The sequence below is a fragment of the Crocuta crocuta genome, unplaced genomic scaffold, assembly GCF_008692635.1.
Source record: "Crocuta crocuta isolate KB4526 unplaced genomic scaffold, BGI_CrCroc_1.0 scaffold448, whole genome shotgun sequence".
Classification (NCBI taxonomy): domain Eukaryota; kingdom Metazoa; phylum Chordata; class Mammalia; order Carnivora; family Hyaenidae; genus Crocuta; species Crocuta crocuta.
Genome location: NW_027532411.1, coordinates 3605320 through 3621669, shown reverse-complemented (window position 1 = coordinate 3621669; position 16350 = coordinate 3605320).

Here is a 16350-nt window from a genome sequence, read left to right as displayed (position 1 = left end):
TTTTTAAAAATGGGGCGCCTGGGTGGCTTAGTCGGTTAAGCGTCCGACTTTCGCTTAGGTCATGATCTCGCGGTTCGTGGGTTCGAGCCCCGCGTCGGGCTCTGTGCTGACTGCCAGCTCAGAGCCTGGAGCCTGTTTCAGTCTGTGACTCCCTCTCTCTCTGACCCTCCCCTGCTCACGCTGTCTCTCTCTCTCTCTCTCCTAGAAATAAATAAAACATTAAAAAAAAAAATGCTCCTTTACATGTAAGTAGTTTTTTCCTTCTGCAATTGCAGAGTCTTTATTGTCATCATGTCTATGGGACCAGCTTTTTATTATTGTGATACCATAATACTCAACCCTTGCAAGACAAAGAAATAACGAATGGTCATCAGATTATAAGGTGGAAGACTTGATTGTCCAGATGGCCGGTGGCTCCCCAGATGATTTTTCTGGCTTCATTTTTGGCCTTTTTTAATGCAATCTCCATATGGAAGTCAGAGTGGTCTTCACAAAAGAGAAATATAATTATTTTATTCCCTTACTTAAGCCCACAAAATACCCTTGCATAAAGTTTAAAGGCTGAAGATGGACTACAAAGCTCCTCAGGAACTTTGTGCTCAGAACGATACTGTGCTCAGAACTATACTATACTGTACGCCTCCCTCCCTTGGCTCCCTCCAGACGAGTTAGGCAGTCTGTTACATGGTACTATAGTCATCTTCCTAATTAGGCTGCAGGCTTAGTGAAAGCACGAACAGCATTTGCCTCTGTTCATCTTCTAATTATTTGTACCTCGTATGGTGAATATTTAGCAGATGCTCAACAAATAATTGTTGAATGAATGAATGAACAAATGCCATGCTACCATTAATGAGCCAAAATGACTTGTACTGTCGACAGGGGAAAATAATGTTTATCTACCTGAGATGACACAATCACATATGAGTTAAACTTTGAAACAGCTTTCACTTTTTCAAAGGGGATATTATGACGCATTCTCATTTTAAAATGGAGATAATAACTCCTTAAGTTTCTGTGTCATACACTTGACATTTCACTTTTTTTCCAAAAGCCTGTCCTTTACACTGCTGTGCAATTTCAATATGATATATGATACATATATAAAACCTTTCCTTAGCCATGTGTCTGCAATTATTCATTTAATATGCCAGACATTCTCCTAGATGTCAATGAAATCAAGATGTATAAGACAAGACTTCTTCTGTCAAGCGACTTGTACTAAATAAAGGAGACAAGTAGGTAAACACAATAATACTCTTATCTACTAAATACCAAGTACACACTTTGTGCATCTGGCATACGTTTCCTCACTTAATCCTTACATGGACCTTCCAAAGTAAGTTGAGAATATCAAGGGTGGGGTTGGTCAAAGGCCATTCCACCAAGAGCTAAGTTAGGATTTAAGTCTAGGACTGTCCAGTTCCAGAGCTTACCATATCCCATTATGATACAATATATTAAGTGCTCTAAATCCAGACCTGAACAGAAGAGGCAGGGTAACAGAATTTAATAGGAATATTATTATAAATATTATTGCTAAATATTATTATTTAACAGGGTAACAGATATTTTCCCACAGGCAGATAAGGAAAGTTTGTGTGCATTTGTACACTCATATGTATGAATTGGAGAAGGTTTCATAGAAGAAAAGATATTTTAGCTAATGAGAGAGGTTAGACTCACAAAAAAAAATTGGTAAGGTTCCAGAGCAATGCCAGAGCCTCATAAGGAGAGTTAATTAGCTGTTGCTAAATAGTGGCAAGAAATGGAATGATCATCTCTCTGCTAAGAAGCTTGTACTTTGTCTCATTGGCAATACTATTTTAAGTAGGAAAACGATGGTTGGATTTGAATTTGTATACAAAGTCATTAACTACTTACAAAGGATTATTTGGAAGACAGAAAGATTGGAAGCAAAGACATGGTCCAGAAAACAACAAATAAGGATTTGAACCAGGGAAGTACTGTTGCAACTGGAGAAGAGGTCACAAATAAAAATATTTAAAAGAAAGAATCAATAGAATTGATGAATTGAATGTGAGCATGAGTCTAGGATGAGTCTTGGGCTGTAGTCTGACAGTCTGGTGCATGCAGCCCTCTAACACATGCTGTCTTGAGTGGCTATGAAATAAAACAATAATCTTATTGGGGATGTACTAAATGCCAGATGCAATTTTAAGCAATCACAACAAACCTATGTGTTATGTACTATCATTATCTCTGTTTTGTAGCTGTGGAAGTGAGGCACAGAAAGATGATTTCCTGAAGGATACAGAACTATGGTAATAGAAACTGTGAAGCTCTGCCCACATTCCCTTCAGGCATATTCTCCTAAAGGCAAGCAGTGCTGCTGACTGACAGCCCTCATCTCGTAGCCCTGTTAGGAGAGCACTTGTGGGGATGAGCCCTGAGTGTTATATGGAAACCAACTTGACAATAAACTATTTGTAAAAAAAAAAAAAAAAAAAAAACAGGAGAGCCACATTGCCCAAAGCTATAATGCCCCTTCTGGGGCTCAGCCTACAACCAGTGATTGACAAATACAGGGTTACAAAGGCAAGGCCTCTTCTCCACAGCTGCAGATAACTTTGAAAGCTTATTCCAGTTTTAGATGCCCATGTGATTACCTTTGATGAGAGACTGCACACGGCTCGACTTCTCTTTTTGCCCAATCTTGCTTCCTTCCCACTGTGTTGGTCTCAAGAGCACTCCTTAATAAACATCCTACAGACGAATCGTTTCAGAACTTGCTCTCTGAGGACTCCCTTCTGAATGACCACCAAGTGGCAGAGCTAGCATTTGAACTCAGATAGACGGGTTGTAATAGCCATGGTTTTAAAACACTTTTCTATATAGCTTCACAAATTCAAAGACCCTAGGGCAATGCCTAGGACTACAAAAATGATTCATAAACGAACAAACTATGACTTTTTCCTTTTGTATTAGTTCATGATGCAGAACAGCCATTCAATAACAAGTTACTTGAAATGAAAAGGAAAGTATGAAGATCAGATGTTGAACCAAGTACTGGTAAAATCAAATAAGGAGAACATTTAAAGAAGGAACTAGTCAAACACATCAAACCTGAAGGGAGATTAAATGAGATAAGAACTAAAAATTGCCAATGGGTTTGGCAATGGAAATTTTAGCAATCTGAGTAAGTTCTGTTGACATGACCTGATGTAGGCATCACCATATTGCTGCGTGACAGAGAGAACGGAGGTGAAACGTGAAGATGATTGATTGTAAACTATGCTATCAAAATGCATGGCTTTCAAGGGAGCGACAACAGAGTCTTGATGTTTTCTAACGTTGCCCACCTGTCAAAGTTGAGTGGGGTGCACATCTGCTGCCTACACACAGGGAATCCAGAGTAATAAGGTTTGCAATAAATCCTGAGCAAACATCCAAGCCTCTGGGAACACCCATTCATCACATATTCTCCTTTCTCAAGAACTGGAGGTTCCCAAAAGTGAATTCTCAAATCCCACACTGTGATGTGGTCAAGCCGCGTGCTTAGTCACTTCGTGCCCAGTGTCCACACTGTCGATTTTTTGGAAGCCAGAGCTTTCCTTAAAGTCTTTCCCTGCCATTACACGATGAAGAACACCAGGCTCTGTTTCAGGTAAGAAGTTCCTGACCTAAGGCCACAGGGGTGGGTGGCCCAGGGGAATTAACCACAGAAAGTGTTTCCCACGAACCCACAGAGCACAGAATCCATGTTCGAAATGCCTCTTTTCCTCTGTGCTTGTTTTTCTTCAGCAGGGTGCAGTACCAGGCATTATGTAATAGAGGCAATAGCAGCTAAAACTTTAAAAAATAATCTCTGTGGTAAATTTGAAAGCAAATGTTGAAGACTGGAACATTTCAGATTTTCCACTCAGGGAATTGGATTTCCAGATGCTTCAATATCACTTTCTCTCCATTTAGCTTTGGAAAGCAGAGATCAAATGCATGACCTTGCAGTCCATTTCCACATTCTGGAAGGAATAGACTCTGTAGATTTGAGCTGGAGACCCAAGCTCTGAAAACTGACACTATGCAGATGCAATTAGTTTTATTGTAATTTCTATAAATATCTTATAGAAAGCGAGATCTTTTTGTTAGTTATGACAATCCATGTAAATTCCCAGTTTACCATAACCAGTTGAGAGATTACATGTCAATGATCTTGCCCAGACCTCTTGTGATTTAAAAAAGAGTGATGTGAGAACTCTTAATTCATACATTATAAATCTTCCTTCAGTTTCCCTTTTGAACTATTGTAGCAGGTATAACTTTTGTCCCACAAAACTTGGAAGCAAGAAACTTTATATTACTCACTTTCGGGAAATTGGATCGTCTGTTCTGAGCCTCCGTGTTTCTGGCAAAAGTGAGCAATGTATCCAGGCTTCACTCTGACTACTTCTCCTCTATGTCATGCAAGAGTTGAGGCCTCACGCCATCTAGAAAATTCAGTGAAGGAGCCTATGCTCACTACGCTTAAGAGGTGGCCACACATCATCACAGACATGTGCGCATGCAATGTGTGTTCACATGGGCATGTTTGTGTGTGTGTCTGTTTGTCTATGGGGAGTGGGGTGGGGGGTTACCCTGGGGACTGGGCTTTGACTGTCAGTGTTCACATCCTTAGATGCTTCATGCAGCAATTCTCATTTGAGGTTAGACACTTAATCTAGGCCCTACAAGGGGGCCCCACGATGAGAAAACTAGTAAAATATAATCTGCCCCAATCTCTGGGAAAGCTCTAAAAATAATAAAAACATTTTTCCTAGTTTGTTCTATTTCCAACTTTCCCAGTCCTTAAAGCTTTTCTATTTAAAAAGCAAGATCAAAAGGTCCCAAAGAATATCCTAGGAATGGGTGAGAGATGACTGCTGGGTACCCACCAACTTTGTCTTTTTTGTCAAAAGCTAATATGGCCGTTCCCTTCCCAAGCAGAGGCATGGAAACACAAAGTTTAAAACACTTTCCTGGAATCGAGTGAGGAAAAGTTGTGAGAACAAAGCAAATTTCATATCTAAACTGCACCACATTCTCTTTACCTTCCAGCCCTTATCATATTGGCGTGTTAACATGTTTCTGACAAATGAGAACATCCAGAAGGAAGAGACCTCCACATCCATGTGAGGTTTCCATTGACCCTCAGTGCCTCAGTCTGGACAGAAGCAGCTGGAACGCAGGGCTGTCACAAGGTCTTCTAAAACAAAAGCAGTGACAAAAATCCTGCTACTGCCCGTTCAAAAGCTATTCTTCTAATTTCAAATGATGGTACATAATTGCAGCTTTTGACAAATGTATTGACGTCAAACAGGGTGACTGAAACATCAATATGGAATGGGCTGTGGCTGTGTCTCTAAGGTTTAGTAATTGAGGTATAGATTCTAACAGAAACATCATTGTTTTATTTCACTAAATGTTACCCACTCCTTCAACATAAGGAAAATTTAAAACCAGAATGTCTTCCAATTTTCATAGAAAGCACAAACAGAGAGCTAAGCTGAATAATTAATATGTTTAGAAACAGGAGGTTTAAAAGTTTTTGGAACATTTATAATCTTAGTTTTAATCCTGTTCATTAAATTTAATGACACTGTCTTTCTATAACTTGCCCTCTGTTTTTGTTGGGTTTCCTCCCTTATTTGCAAAGTACTCTACTCCAGGCTCTGTGCTTCTCTCTAAAGTTACCCTTGAAAACACCTTCTTCAAAAATATATGGTCAGGACTAGCATCCATTTATTCATTCTACATGGATACATACATGAAATGCATAGACATAAATATCCTTGCATTCTTGGAATTTGTATTAAGGGAAACGGAAGATAGGCAACCAATAATAAACATAATAAATAAGTAGATTATATGGTATATGACATGGTGACAAGTGCTACAGAAAAATATAGAAGGGTCAGAAATATCAGGAAGCAGAGAGTGGATGGGCAGGTTATAGCTCAGAGTGGGCATCGGGATGGTACTATTTTGGCAAAGACTTGAAGCAGGTGAAAGTATGAGCAGGTGGGTGTTGGGAAAAGGGCGTGGATGACCACAGCTGCCTCCAGCAGAGTGAGTGGCCAGTGCAAAGACCCTCAGGCTGGAGATGCCTACTGACCAGGAAGAAGATGTAGGCATTCAGAGCTAGTGAGGGATGATGTCAGAGACAGAAGAGGGGTAAGTAGCGCCTTCTGGGCATTTTCAGGATTCTGGCATTCGCTCTAAGTGAGATGTAAGTTAATGAAGGGTTTTTAACAGAAGAATAATGACATGACTTTTTGTAAAAAATCATTTTAAAAGGATTACTCTGTTGCTGTATTGAGAAAAGACACAGTGGGGAAGACTAGTCAGGAGGTTACTGCACGGATTCAGGCAAGGCACTTTTTGATCTCTTTTCAAGGAATAGCCAACAGGATTTCCTGAGACACTAGATGTGGGCATAAAAACTGGATGGCCTTCTCCAGCGCCATTGTGCTGCAAGAATGATGAACATTTCTTTTATATTGTCCCCATTTTGAGCAGTATCTTCTGCTTAGTGTTGCAATCATTTTTATGTAATGCTAACACTCCACCAATATTTTTGTATCTTTGCTGTTTCATCCATCACAAACTTAGTAGAAAAAGAAAAAAAGCTTAAGGAACATAACTGCTAGACAATGGAGCAGCCTGTCTCTCTAAAAGGGGGTGCTCATAGTCTGTTTCTTTTTTGTTCCCCTTAAAAAAAAAATGGCGTGTGTTTAAGCTATCACAGAACAAATAAAACCCGTACATGTTTCACAATTTATGTAGCTGATTTAATTTGCTTTCAACAATCCCATCAGAGTTCTGACAGTTATAGCTTTTATTTTTCCCCTGAAATATCCAGGACTTGTGTTTGGATGTTGCCAGGAGACAGGTGTGAGGAATCTTGGCATTGAGCAAGATGACTGCTGGGGGAGGGACATCAACCATGAAATGGTCTCGCCAATTTCTGAGCCAGAGCCAGTTTTATGGGTAATGATGATATTATCTACCAAGTGTATACATTGCTCCTCAGCTGACTGAGCTGTTTTACACACATTAAACCATGTAATCCTCAAAACAAACCTGGGAGTTACAGGTCATTGGTTGCATCATACAGAGAAGCGTATTGTCTCAAGGAGATGAACTGATTTCCCCAGGTCATATTACTGATAAATTGCTGAGCCAGGCTCAAAACTGGGTTCAGAATTTGAGTCTAGGCATATTCCTACTATGGGCCCAGGTATGTTCCTCCTATTGTAGTTGATGGCTCTGTAAAGAGAAGGTAGACCATAAATGAACACTGTTCTATTTTACACTTTTGCTGAGGATTGGTCTTTCAAGAAACAAAAGGTGGTAGTGTTCAAGAAGTTTCTAGGGTGCCTAAGGCCTTGACCTGACATGCAGATTCGGACAGGATGAAACACTGCCTATTCCATTCCCCTCCAGAAGAAAGCCTTCAGCCTGTACCAACTCCACTGGGCATAATTCCTCCCAACTCCTCTGCTTTGATTGTAGACGACATTCATTCCTTGCCCCTAAACGCATGAGAGAGTGCCTGTCTTAGATATAATTGCTGCCATAGTTCATCGGCAGGGAGTAAAGATCTGTGATGAATGAGAGGACCAGTTTATGAAGTCTGCAGTGCCACCAAGCCCTTTAAAAACTCTTAAGTTCTGTTAGTATAAATCTAGAAATAATTTGATACATGTCTCCATTACAGGCTAGAAGAATAAAGAGTCGCCAACTGCCTTACCACAAAATAATATTAATGGGGCTAACACCACAGATTTAAGTGGAAGCAGCTTCTAAAATTAGGGAAATAGGAGGCACAAAACTCACTCTATCAGAAGTGTATCGACTTTTCAATTAACGTTGAAGGTTTGCTCCCCCAAATTTTGCTTATTGGCTCAGAAATGAAGTGTGCTGGTGGATAATAATTGACATGAATTGCTCTATTCCATGCATCACCCTCAATGTCAAAATGACTGATAATGAGCAACTCCTAGTTGTTTAAACACGCTTCAACTAAAGTAGCATCATTAGAAATGATAAAGATTGCACAGCATGACATTCTTGTGCATTTTTAATGATTCCAGCTTAAAACAAAGTACAAAAAATCTATTTCTAGGTGAATTTAATTTAAACATAATAAAGAGGACTATTTGCTTAAGAAGGACTAGGCATTTTTTTCCAATGAAATTTAATTAAGTACAATTTTAAAAACTGGTTCAGGATTGCCAACATTTTAGGCATCTTAGCCTTCCAACATTTTAGGGTGCTTATAATGGAAAAGTGAAAAGAACACTTACCATTGCACTGATATCTGTGCCCATGGTAATACTGGTAAACATAGAAATTATTTGCTAACATATCTTCTTCTTGTATTTCCATTATTGAATACACATCTTCAGGGTACTAAGTTCATCCATTAAGAATACCATTAAGAAGAAACATCATTAAACTTGATTCTTAATCACCACCTTAGAATTCAACACCTAGTCTTTAGCAACTTGTACTAGCCGTCTATGTGCATGTCTTAGGTAAACAGAGTTACAAAACAAACCTGCAAACCATTTCTCTAGTTTTTGGAAAAGTTAAGAACTTCCAAAATGCTTGTTTGCATAGGGAATATGCTATTGGTACATTCCAAGCACCCGAAACATCACCTGGTAAACAGTGGGGGCTCTCAATAAATATTTATTGAACGTTGGTTAAATGAGTAGATGTTCCATTTTTCTCACCAAGATTTCAATCATTTCAGCCAATGTGAATGCTTACCCAGTGCTCAGCAGTGTGCAAGGTCCTAGGAAAAGTAGACTGAGGCAGAAGAACCAGAGACCCAGTTCAGCACCTTTGCTTGTGACCCAGTAGGGCAGGATGAAAAGAGATGAAAAGAAACTCAGGCTATGAGTAAGCACTGTGTGGTCCCAGAAGAGGAAGCTTACTGACTGCCTAGGGAGCCCACACAGGATCCTCTTGGAGATCTGGATCTGGATCTCCTGCAGGACACATACTGAAGAGTAAATGATACTTTAAGAATCAGTGATGACCCTCTTTACTTTTTGCTTCAAAAGTCCATCCTCACCGTTCTTTAAGAAGCCAGATCACATCATTTCAATTGGGCTGCTTCACTCTATTCATTGTTTATTGGGATAGACCTTCAAATGAACGAGGTGTATTAATTGCCCAGCACTGTCTGGGCTCAATGTTGGGCCCCCTCCATGTAGAAGATGCCGCAGCCCCTGTTCCAGAGGATTCCCACTCTGGTGTATCATCAGAGCCCTGAGCAAGTGCAGGCCCCTTCACCTAGGGTGGGGGCTTGGAAGGCCTTCTCTCCCACAGGAAAGCACTTTGAAGCTGAGATGTGATAAGCAGAGACAAACAGGGAACATGGGAGGGGTAGAAAGGAGGGAAGGACATTCCAGGAAGAGGGAAGGGCATGTGTGAAACCACCCACTCCCAATAGGATCCAAAGACCAACTTCTTGGGAGCCTTTCAAATGAATGGCTTCAAGAGTGAGTGGAAAACTGGTTTTCCTGTCCCTCCTCCTCCACTCGCCTTCTCCCCAGCCCCTTCCATGCAGCCTGCACGGACAGGCAGCCAGGGACACGGGCTGTCACTTTTCCGGTATTCTCCTCCCACTGACCCTGAAGCTGCAAGCCACAGGTTTCTTGGAACTGCAAATATTGTTTGAACTTCAGCTAAAACTAGCCATGTGTTTTGAGTCACATTATGCAAGCATATTTATACCATCTGTTTATGACACTTACAGGTGGACACTATGATTCATTACACATACAGCTCCCTAAAGATAGAAGCTTGGAAAATCCTGGGCCCTGAGGAGTCGCTGGGTATGGGCCAGGATGCAGAAGGAGAGGGTAGTAGGGATCTTTTCTTAAGTTTTATGGCTTTTCCACAAAATCCTTACCTTGATGAAAATGGTTTTGAGGGCATTTCATAAAATGGATTTGGTAGATAAGGATGGAGAAAAGAAAGTGAAAAAATAGATGCTGCCATGCCCAGGTATGGAAGAGTCCCCCCTCCTGCAGGGTGTGTGCATGTGTGTATACCTGTGCACAAGGGTTAAGGAATCAGAAAATATTTGCTAACTATGGAGTCAGAAAGAAGTCATCCCCATGTTGGTCTGAAAGATTCCATTCTGAGACAATTCCTTCCTTCTTCTAAGTAATGTTTCTATATGATTTGAACTTCGCAGGTTGTGTTCCTTATCTTCATACACAAGTTATTCCTTAGTTTTGTTTTGTTTTTCCATCTTTCAGGGCCGTCTGTGACAGTATAAAAGGACCTAGGGTAAAGCTACAAGATTTATCCATTCTTTTGCTTTCAGAAACCATTCCTCTATCCGTAAGTTTGGAATATTACCACCATAATCTAAGGCTGCTATCACTGCATTTCTATGTTTTCGTCAAATGTGCAAACTTTTAACAGCATCATAAATAATGCTTTTAAAGTCATTTTGATAAGCAAGTATCTCAAAGTCAAGCTGTCCTATTAGGACCCATTCCCTTGGGGTAGTGGAAACATCCAAAAGAGTCAAGGAAGAAGGAACTCACTGTTGTATTCAATTAGTTGAGAAACCATCAGAGTAAATAAGGCAATACCTTTAAGAACGTACAGAAAGGGAGGCAGTGAAGTAGAACAGATTAAAAGAAAAAGGAGAAGTCTGTTTTAGCTACCCAGTGACCCCAGGGGTGAAGAATAATTTCTTCTTCAGGACAATTTTAGTAAAGGTCTCCTAGCAAGATGGCTCAGTGGAAACGATTCCTTTTCATATCTGTGGGGAACTGATGAAGTTTGCAGGAAACACAGGCAGTGTAATTTCAAACAAAGTACAGTAGGTCAGTTAGAGAGAGCAAATTTAGAAGTCTTTTGTCGCCTCCTAGAATACTAATGGTTTTGAAAAGTCCCAATGGTCATGAGGTAAGCCATTTGCATCTTAGGAGTCAGACACAGTGGAGAGAAAAAGCTCATTAACTCTGTACAGACTCAAGATGGCTTTCACGCAGTTCTCAACCTTCCTAAACTGACAGCTGATAATGCTCATCTCGCAAAATTATTTTTAGCTATAACATGTTCAACAACTATTTATTGAGTCCTGCTATGTGCCAGGAATCATGTCAGGCTGAAGAAATATCTGGATACATGAGGTCTTTGACTTTAAGAGCCAGAGTAAGAAAAAATGTCATTAGATATTTATACAGTTACTAATATAAAACCATAGAAATAGGAATACAGTGGTGTAGGATCCCTAAGGGGAATAACTCTACCTGGAAGAAGCAACATGAATCAACATAGATCTCAACAAGAGGTCCAAGGGATATGCAATGGGCGCTCCTTCAGTCACGGCACATGCACCTGGGAAAGACATGACTGATCAGTCATTGCACTCATTCCTGCAGAGCTCAGTGTGAGCCTCAGAATCCCTCTTAACACAACTGATCACCACTGATAACTGAGAGCTGGTGCAGAAACTACTTGCAAATCTGGCTCTCTACAAATGTAAAGAATTGTTATTAGATAGCTTTAAGAGCAATCACCCACCTACTTTGCCCATTGCTGGAGGGTGTAAGCTATCCAAATTATTTAAAGGACACAGGGCCAGGAACCAGATGATCCAGATTCTGCCTAGCTTTGTGATTGTAACTAAACCTGTTATATGAGAGCTTCTTTCCTTATCAGAAATGGGAGAAAATTTCCTCCCAGAGAAGATTCTGGGAGTGTTAAGTATAGAATTATTATATATGTGGGTACTTTGAAAACTGCAGTGCCAAAGCAACACAAAATGTGAGTTATTGCGACAATGTTTATTATATTCTTTACAGTATGTTTTTAACTAATCTCCATAGAATTCTGGAATTTCTCTCCTGCATGCCTCCCAGCCCCCAGCTTGCAAAATCCAGGATAAATATGTTCAAAGGAAATCAAAGTCATCCTTTAAAGGGAGAAGGTTTTTTTTTTAATGTTTATTTTAGAGAGAGAGAGAGAGAGAGAGCGAGCAGGGGAGGGTCAGAAAGAGATGGAAACACGGAATTGGAAGGAGGCTCCAGACTCTGAGCTGTCAGCACAGAGACCGACATGGGTCTCGAACCCACAAGCTGTGAGACCATGACCCGAGCTGAAGTCAGATGCTCAACCGAGTGAGCCACCCAGGCACCCCAAGGGAGAAGTTTTTAAAATGTGAAAGAAGGAAGAGATGGAGAGTTCCAGTGTAATACTGAAGTGGCTAGAGCAAAGGCTGGGGACCAGATTACATGGGTTTAAATCTTACATCTGCCACTAGCTGTGTGACCTCTGCAAGTTACTCGATCTCTCTGGCCTCAGTTTCCTCGTCTGTAAAATGATCTTAATAACAGAACCTGTTTCACAATAGTGTTGTGAAGAATGAAGGAAATAATTCATAAACTGTGTAGAGCTTATAGAACAGTGCCCATAGTTAGCACATAATAAATGTGAAATTGGTTCTTATTAATTAAATAGAAAGTCACTGAGCAGAATCTGTTGTATGCCAGCTCTTTAGCAGCATGTCACAGCTTTCCCGACTCCCACCAAACCCCCGATTTGTTCAGTTCGGGATGAGCATCCAAAACGCTGAAGGCAACAATAGTCTGTGTTTCTTACCTAGGAAGTTTCCCAGCATGGGGAAAAGATCAAGACTGTGTTCAAAGGCTACGATCTTAAAGATGTCTTAATATTGTATAGAAAAGATGTCACCTTTACTTTCCTTCTCTCCTTCCCTTCATTTCCTGCTGCGTTTTTCCCGCCCTCCTTCCTTCCTTCCAACAATAGCCTTTGAGAGTTCATTATAGATGCTATGCTAGAAATCTCAAATTTTGTGTTATGGTGGATCCCTCAGAAATAAATGGAGCTTTGATATTGCTCATAAATCCAGTGAGTCTGTAGAAGGCAGCTTAAATCACCCTGTAAAGGGGATAAAATTGATTCCTTGAAATAAAGCATTAAAGGTTAGTGTCCTAAATCCTAGGGTCTTTAAAATAGCGATCTCCAAACCTATTTCAATATTCACTTTTATCAAAAAAATTTTTGAGGGTTAATCTTCAAGATAAGTTGAATATCAGTTTATACATTTCATAGAAGAACTACTGTAATAATGTATTATTTATTAAAATACTAACAATGGGACATTTAAACAAATGAGATAAAGAGATGCTCAAGTATTTCTTCTTATACCTTCATAGATGGCCTTGTGCAGACTGCTATGGTTCTCACACCTCAAGTAGAGGACATTTTCTTTGGGTTTTATATAGGTTTAAAAAAAAAACCCTGTAGAAGAAAAAAATGTATCACTATAGAAGAGAAGTATTTTATTTGAATAAAGTCAGCATCTTGTGACATAACTGGCATCTTTTATTCTCTGTCAAGCAAAAGAAGACTTTACTGGAAGTAAAATATGCAACAGAAATTCCTCAAAAGAATGCAGTACATTTTCTTGAGGCAATGTTTTTTAATTAAGAGCTAGCTGCTACATGAATTCAGCAGTAGGGCATAATCATTAAACTCAAAGTCTCAGAGCCAACTTTCTTGGATTTAGAGTCTGCCTTGACCACTCCCTAGTAATGTGTTCTCAGACATGTCACTCAGGCTTTTGCATGCCTCAGTTTCTCCATTTGTAACAGGTAGGATGATAGTATGCATATATGGTAAGTGGTTGTGAGGATTAGATAACTCCCTGGCACATACTATGTGTCCTAGGATTAGTTATTATTATTAACTTTAATAAAGACAGCATTAAAAGCTAAGCTTTCTTGGCTTCGTTTTTGAGTAAGTTGTTAAACTGCATTACAACCATCAGAAACCAAAGCAGTCATCTTGAAGTGAGTTTAATCCTTAATCCGCAGATTAGCTGATCAAAGATGATTTACCCAGCTTCCCAGAGAAACAGAAGAGGAAAGAAAAACCAGATCCCCATTTGTACTGTGCCCCATGAATCTGTCACTGCCGTAGGATTTATTTCAACTTTCTACAGAATTCTTTCCCAACAGGAGGAGATTTGTACAGGGGATCTGAGCCACTGATCCTCCCTCCCTCCCCTGTCTGTAGCTGTAGGGTTTTATCAGAAAGAATCTCAAAGGCGAATTATATGGATAAATGTTGACAGGAGCATGCATCAGGGCATGAAAGGCATTGTTTGCCTAAAGGAAAAAACTGGAACCATGTATATGTTTGTGTTCAAGAATCCTAAGTTGGTACTCAATGAATTTTTTATTTTTCTATTTTATTTTTTATTAGTTCATTTGTCTCTTTAAGTAGGTTTCATGCCCAGCGCTGGGTCCACTACAGGGCTTGAACTCATGACCCTGAGATCAAGTGGTGAGCTGAGATCAAGAGTCAGATGCTCAATGAACTGAGCCACCCAGGTGCCTCTCCATGACTTTTTACATTGGACTTGCTCATTGAGGCCATCTCTTTTCACCCTTGCTTAATTAGAATTCTAATGGAATGGAATGGAATGGAATGGAATGGAATGGAATGGAATGGAGGGAGAAATTATTTCTGAGTACCTATTGAGTGCCAGGTACTGTGCTAGATATGACATGCATATTCATTCTCTTTTAATTATTACAACAATCTAATGGTGGAGGGCATCATCATCCCTATTTGGCACATGAGGAAACCGAAGCTCTGAAGATTTAAGTAACTTTCTCAAGTTTACAAAGACATTAGGAGGCATAGGCAGGATTCATTACCTAGAATCCTAGATGTGCCAGATTGTAGATCTCCACACCTACCTGTCCCAGTGCCTCCCAGTTCTAGGAGTTCTGAGCAGTTCTAGAAGGCCAGGCTCCTGGAGTGATCACCCCATTGGTTATTCTCCAGAAGCATTTCCCTGATTAAATGCAAGCCTTTGAGCTTTCAGGGACCCTAAATGTAAGCATAAACTGAAATCTAAAGATAAAATATATATAATATACTCTTTGGGAAATGATTTCATCAAGTTAGTCTTTCATTGGTCCTATAGTATTACATAAGAAATTACTCATTTTCATTGGAATCATGATTGAAGAATATTATCTCAAAATATGGGATCTAAGAATGTAAGGAGGGGCATGGTATTCTGGGACTTTCCAGCCTTCACAGTTGTCTGAGTTCCCAGATTACTTTTTGCTATGCCTGTTCCACTCACTGCTTGCAATTCGTTGAAGTCACACATATTATAAAAATATCTTCCAGAGAGTCCTAGCTTGAAAAAAATTCATTGTTTTCTATAACTCACTTGGAATACAGTTGTTTGTCTTGAACTGCATTTTTCCATAGAATTCATGTTCTCAATTTAGTGACCAAAAATTATCATATCTAGAATATAGCTGGAATGTACTTAGTATCATACTGGTAAAATGTAAACAATAGATTTGAGTAAGAAATGTTTATATTTGTCATTACTAAAATTATAATAAATGTAATAATAATAATTGCAACCTTGTGCCAGGCTCAGTATTTAACAAAATCTCACAAAAATCTATCAAGGTATCATATCCCATTTTTATAAATGAGAAAACCTTCCTGAGCCAGATTAAGTAATTAACCTAAAGATACATAATTAATAAATCATCAGGATTTGAACTCCAATCTGGTATATATTTGATATTCTGGTTACTCAGCCTCTCTGAGTTTTGATTAATAAAATACAGGTGTCAGAAACAGGATATTCAATTTCATTGCCGGTTCTGTTGCTAATATGCTTTGGGAAAGTTCTTTGACTTCCCTAGACTTAATTACCTCACTAATAAGTTGAGCAGTTTGGACAATTGGTTTTTATTTTGAGAGAGAGATAGCATGAGCATGGGAGGGGCAGAGAGAGGAGAGACAGAATCCCAAGCAAGCTCTGAACTGTCAGCACAGAACCTGATGCTGGGCTTGAACCCATAAAGCTGTGAGATCTTGACCTGAGCTCAAACAAAGAGTTAGACACTTAACTACTGAGCCACCCAGTGCCCTGGACTTTATTTTTTTAATTGTTTATTTATTTTGAGAAAGAGAGAGAGGAAGAGAACATGAGTAGGGGAGGGGCAGCGAGAAAGGAGAGAGAAAGAGCGAGAGAGAGAATCCCAAGCAGTCTCCCGCTGTGAGCACAGAGCCTACAGGGGGGTTTGATCCCATGAATCAAACTGTGAGATCATGACCTGAACTGAAATCAAGAGCTGAACGTTTAACCAGCTGAGCCACTCAGTCATCCCTGGACAATAGGTCTTTAAATTCCCGGCCAACTAAGCCCCCTGGTAATAAATTTCTCATCACCTCTGCAAGCAGTCCTATACCATTGTTCCATGGCTACAGTTTTTAGAAAGTTTCTTTTTTCCTAGTCAATCAAGAGAC